This window comes from Mytilus galloprovincialis, chromosome 14 (assembly GCF_965363235.1).
Source record: "Mytilus galloprovincialis chromosome 14, xbMytGall1.hap1.1, whole genome shotgun sequence".
Lineage (NCBI taxonomy): Eukaryota > Metazoa > Mollusca > Bivalvia > Mytilida > Mytilidae > Mytilus > Mytilus galloprovincialis.
Window position 1 is genome coordinate 62,964,282 of NC_134851.1, and position 11,081 is coordinate 62,975,362.

The window sequence follows — 11,081 nt, forward strand, 5'->3', positions numbered from 1 at the left end:
ATGACGTCCATTATCACTGAACAAGTATACATATGTGTTTAGTGGCCAGCTGAAAGACGCCTCCGGGTGCGGAAGTTTCTTGCTACAGTGAAGTCCAATGGTGGCCTTCAGATGTTGTCTGCTCTATGGTTGGGTTGTTGTCGCGTTGACATATTCCCCCTTTCCATTCTAAATTTTATTTCTGACACAGTTTGTTTCTAGTGCCGTGTGGAAACAGAAGAGTGCCTCCCCGTGCTTCAGGTTTATGCTCTTGTATTATACTAGATTATGGAGTGTGTGTCCGAGCGAGAACTTCTCTAAGTTCATTACTTTAGGAATATTTATCAAAAAGTAGTATTTTAATATTCAGTCCCATTTCCATTCGTATTATTATTAACCGGATTTGTTATAACAGGAGCCACACGTTGAGTACCACATGTGGAACAGAATCTGCTAACCCTCCGGTGCACCTGAGATCACCCCCAGGTTTTGGTGGGGTTCGTGTTGCTTAGACTTTAGTTTTCTATCTTGTGTACTATTATTTGTCTGTTTGTCTTTTTATTTTTTTGACATGGCGTTGTCGGTTTATTTTCGATCTGTTAGTTTAACGATTGTCCCTCGGGTATCTTTCGCCCCTTTTCGAGATATTTTTTTTATAGTTTTGGCTAACTCGAACTTTCAACTACCTTTGCATTGGTATTTTTTAGGTCTCCCAATCAAAAGAAAACAAATAAGTATTCTGATTAAATTTTGGCAAACTACCTAATATGAGCTATCAAATCTATGGACAAAAAACAAAATTGGGGTAACAAACTAAAACTGAGGGAAACGCATTAATTACAAGAGGAGAACGACGACAAAAAATCAAAATGTAACACCCACAGAAACGGACTAATCATTAGACAAAACCTGATAGGAATAAAAAATATAACAAAAGTACCGTGACACGTCTTATACCGCCTTAAACGATAGAAATTTCGGATAAAAAATCTTTTGTTTTGCATTTTTTAAAAGTAAGAATTGCTTTATATAGATGTTCTTCTTTCATGAAAATGTCTAAGTAATTTCACCATTTACATTACAGATGGATATATTACAGTATAATTGACACCTCACACAACGTTATACGGCGAGCAAGAATAAATGGGACTGAAAAACAGACTTTTACAGATGTGCATACACAAACAGTATCTGGTTTGAGTATAGGTATGATCATAATTTAAATACTACTGCGACTTTCACTATTATTACTTTTAACACCTAATTTTTCTACTAATACTAATACTACTACCACTTTGATACGTTAAGTGTTTAAATTAGTCAAATGGTAATGTTTCTCTGTTAATCAAGGTTAAAATCAACAGCTTACCCAGTAAACAATCCAACGTCGACATTACGTTGTGACAACGTAATACTATCGTTGTGACAACGTAGTAAAATTACGTTGGTACAACGTAATTTTGTGAACTCCAAGGCACGTGCTGACAACCATCCACACAACGTTGGCACAACGTAATTTGTGACGTAATTTATTACCATCATAAAACTTTGTAACAACGTCACAGCACAACTATAAATGTCCCTTGTCCTCATTTAATTGATAAAATCAATGCAATTCCATTGAAGAAGTATGTAAACAGGGTCTTTATTTTTTCTTTTGACCCGTTTTAAGTTGTAAATTTTTCTATGTGGGAAAGATGGACAATTGTTTATATGTACTCTATTTCCAAACTGCCAGCTGTATATGAAATTGTCAAAAAGTTGGTTTTTATTAATCTTTGGCAGGTTTCAGTGTGAAATGTATAAATGTCTAGTTTTCCCAAAAATAGTTGTTTAAGGTTTATAAAGTCTTAAGTTTTTAACTTTTGCAATACTGAAGTACAAGAATTACACATTTCCATTTAACAAATTTGCAACTTTTCTTTCTTTTAACACATACTACTTTTCAACAAAAAAAATTTTGTATGATGGCCAATAAGACAACCCTCTATCCTAAAATCAAATATTGATGATGTTAGCAATTATAGGTACATGTACAGCCTTCAACATGACATCTTGGTAAGTGCTTCAAATTGTGAATGTTTAGTGTTTCAGTGGCCTAGAACTCAGATTTCACTATGATGGCAGAAATTCTAGAATGAAGGTTTCACTTTGACGACGGAAAACCATTTTTAATGAATTATTCAGAAATACAACAAACTACCATATTTACCTTAATATTTACTGAAAATGCATTCAGCTGGATTCGCTACACGATTACAAGCTAGGAAAATCGGCCCAAAATCTGACTGTCTAATTTATAAATATATATATTCTACACAATTCATACACACTTCTAAAAATATCCCAAATGAAGAAAATACCTGAAATTCAATTCAACTAACTATTGCTTTTTTCCTTTGACCAACTAGAGAGAGTATAAAAAAGAAGATGTGGTATGATTGCCAATGAGACAACTGTCCACAAGAGACCAAAACCTATCCAACAGTTTAGACTTCTTTTTTCTTACAATGTACATGTAGCTACATGAACCAATAAAAAAAAATAGTTTGTTTCTGAATTTTTAATTTTTATTCCAAATTTTAGTCTTGTGTTGGTTGTATACATTGTACATGTCATTCCAAATGTTGGTTTTCTGCCCTCTAATCAGCTGGGCAATTTGCACAATTGTTTCTGCATACACGTAGTTGGTATTGGTAATGTTTTCTACTCTAGCTCAGTCAATATAGTACACTGGATATGTAGGATGGCTTGTTTCGAAGCTAAGACATTTTCACATATATGTGGTTAAATTTTCGGAATACGAAGTGCGATTTTTTTTCACACAACAATTTCTTTGAAAATTTTAAACTTTGAATACATTAAAAAACTCCATAGTTTTTACATATTTATACTATGATCCTCTACTTTCCAGATCAACACAAATGGTAAAGCTCAGTCACTTGTTAAAAATGAAACATGTTCAATATCACTACAGAGACAATTTTTGTTTACACACAACTTTTGTGTTCCTCATTTGATGGCGCATTAGTTCCTCATTTGGAGGTGCATTAGGAATATTGACCCAGCTGGTCTTGTGTTGGTTTCAGATCTCTGAAAAAAAAAATCATAAATTATAAAATACAAAAAAATAAATTGATCCCAACTTATGAATTACAGCAGTTCTTAAAAATTATCCTGTGTTTACACATAATCAATATTTTTTCTATTGCTGGTCCTATAATAAACTGCAGATTCATAATTATTTTATGTTGTTACTGAGATGTTTGTATCTTTGCCAATTATACACATTTTGATGATGTATGTTAGAAATTTAACACAATTTCAACAGTATATAATTATTCATAACTTATGATTAACCTTCGTTCTTATTTAAAAAATAAATTTGTTGTTAAATTGAACATGTGTTAATGAAATTATGTCTGTTCCAGAAAATACTATGTCCGCCCCTAAGGGACAGCCCTAAGCCCTTTTTTAAAAAAAAATTCCAGCACCGACAGAATTAAAAATTAATAAGAACAACACTTCCTTTGCATTTTGGTATTTCATACACAACCACCCCCAAATAAAATTTAAGAAAAGAGCTTTCCCTGGGGGAGAGGGGACATAATATTTTCTGGAGCAACCAGTGGTTATTCTACAAATAATTAATAAAGGAAGTTTGGTTTCACAATATTGTCATTTTTCAATTAATTTAAGATATGCAAAGGATTCTACCTTAATAAATTTAGCATGTACATCGATACAACAAGACCTCATAGCATATGCCAATGAACGCAATCTATAAAATCAACAAATTATAATTTGATAAATGAAATTAATACAAGAAGAATGTGTCCATGAGCCACAAATGATCTTATCAAACTTAATTTAAAGGACATATCTAGAGAACAGTAAAGCAGATGCTCTCCAAATTCAAACTCTGCGTTTTATGATAATAAGCGTTGTGTATTGGTTGCATAACATGTGGTTTAGGCAAACGTTAGATAACAAAATCCAATTTTGAGTTCAATGTACATGTATGTACGTACAGTACAAGAGTTAAACTATATCACTCAGTTAAGGAGGACAGAAAAAGAGCTGATCAACTGATGTTTACCTTTTTAAAATCTTGGTCCAAATTCTTGAGCTGGTGCATGCTTAACTGTTACATGGTTACTGCAATGATTTCCTCAACCTCAGACACATTGGATCTGTGGATTTATATACAAGACTCTGGAAAAATAAATAAAAATACGTTCAATTATCTTTTATATTCTTCTGTCTGTTTCATATAAAAAAGAAGATGTGGTATGATTGCCAATGAGATAACTCTTTACAAGAGACCAAAATGACACAGAAATTAACATTTATAGGTAACCGTACTGCCTTCAACAATGAGCAAAGCCCATACGGCATAGCCAGCTATGAAAGGCCCGAAATGACAATGTGAAACAATTCAAACGAGAAAATTCACCGCCTTATTTATATAAAAAAAAATGTTAGTCCAACAAATCTTTAGGAGAACAAAGTGACAAATTTAAATGCATTCCAAAATTCATATGTTTTATGATTGATTACAACATGGTTTCTGATCGCATATTTAGTGATTGTACATGTAGCTCGTCATTGATAAACATGTAGATTTCATATTATAAATTGTACAGCAAAAAAGATGTCCCTATGTACTGTTTTAACACCTGTAAACTGGGTTTTACCCTGAAAACAAGAACATTTTACCCAACTTTCAAGGCTAGATCCTAGTCTAAATCATTATGACACTTTCAAGACTTGGAAGGCTGTTTTTTTATTTTTTTCTGGGACGCCTTCCTACAACTACCTAATCCTATTGCGACAACCGTGATGGCTATCTTAATTTTTTTCTGTGACGCCTATATTTTACAACATCTTTATTGGCACAATTGTCTATTTCCATGTCAGACCCAGTGATACAATGATTGATCGTTTGTTGCTCAACATCCAGTGGCAAATATTTCATGCATGTTAGCGACGACCCCCAGTGATATATGCAGCATTATCATTAATAGGCCGGGTTGGTACAAATGTAATATGCCAAGTTTGAAATGTGCGGAGTTTGTAATGGACCCAAATATCTAAAGTGCTGAGATGTTTAGCTTCACATTTTCTGATATTGATAACATGGATAAGACTTTTATGCTTCAATGATTATCAAAAAATAACAGAGCAGACACTTGTAGCCTTAATATATAGGGATAGTAGCTCTTGTCACAGATAGAAAACAAGTACTTGTGGCTGTGCACCCCTCCCCCTTTTTTTACTTCCTACAGTTTTTACCTATTTTTAATTGCATATATCTTCAGAAACAACACAAGTTAATCACGAAATTTGATAAATGGATTCAAATAACACACATCATGGCTAAAATATCTTGTATCAGTGCAATATATTGACAGTATAAGAAAAAGTATCATATTTCAACACGATCACGTATAACCGACTTGAAAGAGGCGCCCAACACGGTAACAGCTGTTTTATTTTCATCAATCAAACTTGTTTTTATCATGGAGAACCTATTTGGTGTAATGTGCAATCATTATTTTACCTTTTTCTTTGTTCTGGAATCTGGATCAAGCTAAATTTCCACTGCCAATTCCTCACTGTTTTCAAAAATCAAGCGGCAACAGTGCGCATGCTCAGACTTTTCATAGGATGCAGCGGTAAAACCCGAGTACTGCTGAACGTTACACTAATCAAATCGTGAAAAACGATTATGAAATCCAAGTGATAAATGATGACAAAATTTTAATGATATAATAAACAATAAATATTCATATAAAATACATATATTAGAACATTAAAATTGGATTTGTAATATTTTCTTTGACATCTTGATGCAAATTATGTCTGCGGGAAAAAAGGGGGATTTTTTTTTTTAAATCGAAAAAATCGTAAATATATTCTAGTGAAGGTGAATGATTGATATATCCAGGAATACTCATTATGACATACCCCAAAAATTCGTCCCATAAAACCAGATTTTTACAATGTATTCACTACGTTCTTATAATGTCGATACGACGTAACAAAATGTTACGTCGGATTATGACAGTTATAAGCACGTTGTCACAACGTAATAAAATGTTACGTCCTGACAAGGTACTAAATTTACGTGAATCCGACGTAATTTCATAACGTCGTCTGTACGTCTGCATCCAACGTTGGATTTTTACGTTCCCACAACGTTGGTACGACGTAAACTCACGACATGACGTTCAGACGACCATTAACCGACGTCGGGAGTACGTCGTGTGTTTACTGGGTACATGGTTAAAACATATACACTTGGCAGACGCGATAAACAGTTATCTTGATGATACCGGTGCCAAGCCGTTTGCAGACGCTTTACAAAAAATATCACCACCGGAAAGAACTAGTTTTGTTTAATATAAAGTTCGAAACGTGATTGTTTTTAATGAGTAAACATGCTTACAATTTGAAAGTTATTTTCTCATATTACTTTTACAAATAGACAATAAACACAAAGGTTACACATATGTGACATGCAATAGGTGCAATTACATGTTGATGTATGTTAAAAATATAAAAAGACTGGTATACAAAGCTATATAACACATAATTATGATGACAAACAACGTCAGTGTCTAGAATCTATACTTCAAGACCATCACGTATTATCTTTTATGTTGATACTGAATATTAATAAACAAGTCTTGGTATCTTCAAGTTAATTTCGATAAAGGACGAGGTGTATTTTAACATAACCATGAGTTATTATCCTTATGCTCAGATACTAGTTATTGCTCACAAAATCTGAAGAGCAACTGCAACCTCGTGTGAATGTCGAATTAGTTGGGAAATGTATATCTCATATTTAGGTTAAAATGATATATTGCTGATAAGGTATGAGACATTTATAATTTCAAAATTAAAATCGTCCTTTTTATCATTAGGGGCCGAATTTGCCCGAGTTGTCTAAGGAGTTACTACTGTGATCACTAGCCGATCAACATTGCTGTTGGGAGTTCGAACCCCGCTGGTGCGGGTGCACTCGACCTAATTCCTAATTGACTAGGATTGTCAATTTGCCTATCGAAGATCGGTTGTTTTTACGGGCACTCCGGCTTCTTCCACCAATAAAAAAACTGGTCGCAACGAAATAGTCAAAAAGTGGTGTTTGGCGTGTCGTTGTTTAAACGCCAAAATAAAAAAAAAACAATATTTGTGATAATAGAGTCATGTACTGAGATGATCGCTTAATTCAAGGTAGAAGTCTTTATGAGAGCATGTAACACACACACACACACACACACCAATAGATGTAATAAAGTCGTTGTCTTGTGGACGATCAACATATATTCTTTCAACTAAAAAATGTAGATAACAATTAGTAATCTTTAATTAATAAACATAGACAATGATACAAGTTCATTTTTTTTTTTTGGCGAATGCTTGAAATTAATTTTGATAAAATAATTTTCATATCAGATTTTAATGAAGGACACATTTATTGGATGGAATATATAACTGGTGATTTGATGTCTTCAGATGTTAAAGGAACTGCCGTATCACAAGTTTTCATGACGAATACTGCCAATACAAATAGAGGCATACATGCATATCATAACATAATATACTGTTCAAATGGAAATCAAATACTAAAGGTCACAGTATCATCAACAGTTACAGCGAATATCACATACACAGACAAAGAACAAATTTATGGTGTATTTATTTACAGTGAAACAAGTTAGTATGTTCATTAGCATTTTCTTTTCTTTTAACTCTTGAATTTGTTTTGAACGCAATGGATTGCTATTTAATTATATAATTGGTACGTACCATTTGCTCCGAAATACTTGTAACTTTAAACATATATTTTACAGTTGATTTCATATGTAATATCATCTGCAATAGAACGATTTTTATATAAAAACATGATTAGATACATTGTAGATTAAGATATAAGTTTTTAATTTTAAGGATTTTTATAATGCAAACAAGCAGTTGTCTTTACATACTTCATTATTTGATTTGCCTAACGTGTTAATAGTGTTGTGTTAACACACTTCTATTAATGTGTATCTATTTTTTTATTTATGTTTGAGCTTCTTGATGTTACCGCTTCCTAGCATATAATTATAATCAAAATCAAGATAATGCTTTGAAATATATAATTTAATTCGTGGCTTCAATTACAACTAATCCTGAACAATATTATTGTAAATTCAAGTTTGTCTTCGCATGATAACTCTGTTAAAAATTGGAATTAGCAATTCTTTATAATATCTAATTGATAGATACAGATATCCCACCTGGATAGTCGATACATTGATACCATGTTTGATACTGTGTTAATCCCTCTTCAGTATTTCAGTTCATACATGTCGCAACGTTTGTTTAGCAACGTTTGTTTATAAAAATAAATAAAATTATACAAGAAGCTATTAAGTAATTGATATTTGTGTAAAGATTAATATACATTTAGGAAATACCCATTTTCCATACTGTAAATACAGAGGTTATTGTTGTGTTTGTCTTACTGCATATAATTCGTTAGAGTTATTATTGCAATAATTTAAAGTCGAAATTTTTGTCTAAAGAGACAAAATCGCAATAATAATTGAACGCTATAATTTCTGAATTTACAGTATATGTAAATGTATTACATTAATGTTCGCATTGCTTCTAGTTTTGAAAATATATCTGTGTTTAAAGATATGGTTTTAGTTTAGGTATGTATGGAAAATACAATTTTTAGACCAGTCACAGAAAATTGTGAGCAAGATTTCTGTCTATTTATTAAAAAAGATAATATTTTGTTTTCCATTTTTTTTTTTATGTTTAAAATCTTTATCAAATCTATTATTTCATTCTGGAATTTAGTTCTTCATGTAACTACAGCACTTAGAAGTAATAATTACATAATTCATGACCATGTAAGATATGATCTTGCAATGCATATTAAATAACCAATCTTAATTGATGCAGTAAACATTCGTTTTTCGAATATAAATTGCATATAGGTTAACAATGAAACGAAGAAAAAAGATTAAAAGTAAACATCTTTTATTTTATCAATCTTATGTTTTAAATATATTGTAGCTTTCAATGAACAGAAAATGCAGATTACGAATACAGAATGCGTAGGTGAAATCGACGAAACAGAAACACGATAATTATAACTGTATTTTTATCTAACACTGTAAGTAGTATGCTTTACATGTGTGCATACATCAAAACATACACTTTAAGAATTGTTATATTAATTTCTAAGTTCCCAGAATCTGCAAACGCCGTATTTTGTACTGACATTAATTGACAAGACAGAACATAATTTAAGTAGTACCTACCATACGGTATGGGTTTCATATTGTTGAAGTCCGTACATTAACTTACAATTGCTGTCATCCACATTATTTAAACTTTGGTGGAAAGTTGTCTTATTTGCAATTATACCACATCTCCTTATTTTCGTATCAACTATAGCTGACCGTGGTTTGTAATTTATTTAATAAGTCTGATTGTGTAGTAGGTTATATTGGTATAGTCTGTATATTTCTCCACAAATGCTCGGCCTGTATCGAATACTGCCTCAATGACATGATCAGACGTGACCTTCAAATATAGTCTTTCCTGGTCTACACTGGTTTTGTTCTAACTAAGCGCATTTATATATTGAGTTTTCAAAATTTTGCCAAGTTCTTTCAATTGGTAGTTTGGTTTATTTCTGTAAGGTTCAGTCATTCAGAATACAAAAGAAGTTCATTCAGACAAATTAATTTAGATAATACCTTTTGAACATGTCTGTGACTTTTTAAAATCAGCTTGGATTTTAATAGCAACTGACAGCTTTCTCAATTTTATGTATTGCACCAAATTACCAACTATTCTTGCATTTTGAAAGATTATTATCTAATGTCATCAGAGTAGATACGAGTGACCAATGATTCTTCTTTTTGTGATTTTTTTGTCATTGTGAGCACAAACAAGTAATTTAATCCTATTTTATAAACTCTATACTTTTTACAGCGGTGTTTTTATTTTCAAGTTAATTTCCACAAAAGTAGATACTCGCAAATTCATATACAAGTTACACAGAAATAAGAAGAAGTGGTGTGAGAGCCAAGTCACAATGTGTAAAAAGTAAACCATTGTCGTTCAAAGTATGGCTCAAACACAATAAAAAAAATACTTTTCATGTGCCCCTATGTATATACATTTAGTACTCATACTATTAGGATTTAGGGTAAATACGTCTCTGCAAGTGACAAATCTACGACAGATCCATTCAATGACGCACAAGTGAAAGGTGATGCATGGCTGAAAACACATATTACAATATATTCATACTTACTCTAAATATCACAACAACATTGTTAAATGTACAAATTCGTTAAAGTAAACAAAAGTTTCTTTTTCCAGGATATCGAGACAATATTGCTTGTACTGTGTCCAGAGCTCTCGACAAATCTGCCACCTAGACTGAACCAAAAATTAAATCTCGAGTGGCTTTATCCAGTCAATTAAATCTTAGGATCGTTTTTCAGATATTGAATATGAGCGTTACCAATCCTGAATCAGTGCAACTAAGATGATCAGACTACTAATATACCAATGTATTTTCATGTCAATATTATTCTTAGACTTTTGAAAAAATGCACTTTAGAAGATAGAACATTCAATTATTATTTGTTGTTATTTCAGTGACTTTCAAATGTGAACTGTTTGAAATATTCTTAAATATAAATATAATTGAATTTCAAGTTTTTTAGTCGTAAAAGAGGGACGAAAGATACCAAAGGGACAGTCAAACTCATAAATCCAAAACAAACTGACAACGCCATGGCTAAAAATGAAACAGACAAACAGAAAAACAATAGTACACACGACACAACATAGAAAACTAAAGAATAAACAACACGAACCCCACCAAAAACTAGGGGTGATCTCAGGTGCTCCAGAAGGGTAAGCAGATCCTGCTCCACATGTGGCACCCGTCGTGTTGCTTATGTGATTACAAATCCGGTAAATAGTCTAATTCGGTAGGTCATATTCATGAAAGGGAAGGGGATTGTAGTTACGACGTAAGGAACATATCCGATATCATTTGTGAACGGTTA

General features: G+C 32.2%; 2 long non-coding RNA genes across 2 annotated transcripts; one reads left to right on the forward strand and one right to left on the reverse strand.

Moving 5' to 3' along the window:
- The first annotated feature begins 1,061 nt into the window (after positions 1-1,061).
- LOC143058022 (uncharacterized) lies at positions 1,062-10,658 on the forward strand. Its single transcript, XR_012972920.1, has 4 exons — positions 1,062-1,185; positions 7,447-7,707; positions 9,064-9,163; positions 10,384-10,658. It is a non-coding gene; the product is annotated as an uncharacterized LOC143058022 (long non-coding RNA).
- Positions 2,527-5,649, reverse strand: LOC143058843 (uncharacterized). Its single transcript, XR_012973253.1, has 3 exons — positions 5,543-5,649; positions 4,079-4,194; positions 2,527-3,072 (listed from the first exon to the last, which is right to left on the reverse strand). It is a non-coding gene; the product is annotated as an uncharacterized LOC143058843 (long non-coding RNA).
- Positions 10,659-11,081: the final 423 nt, after the last annotated feature.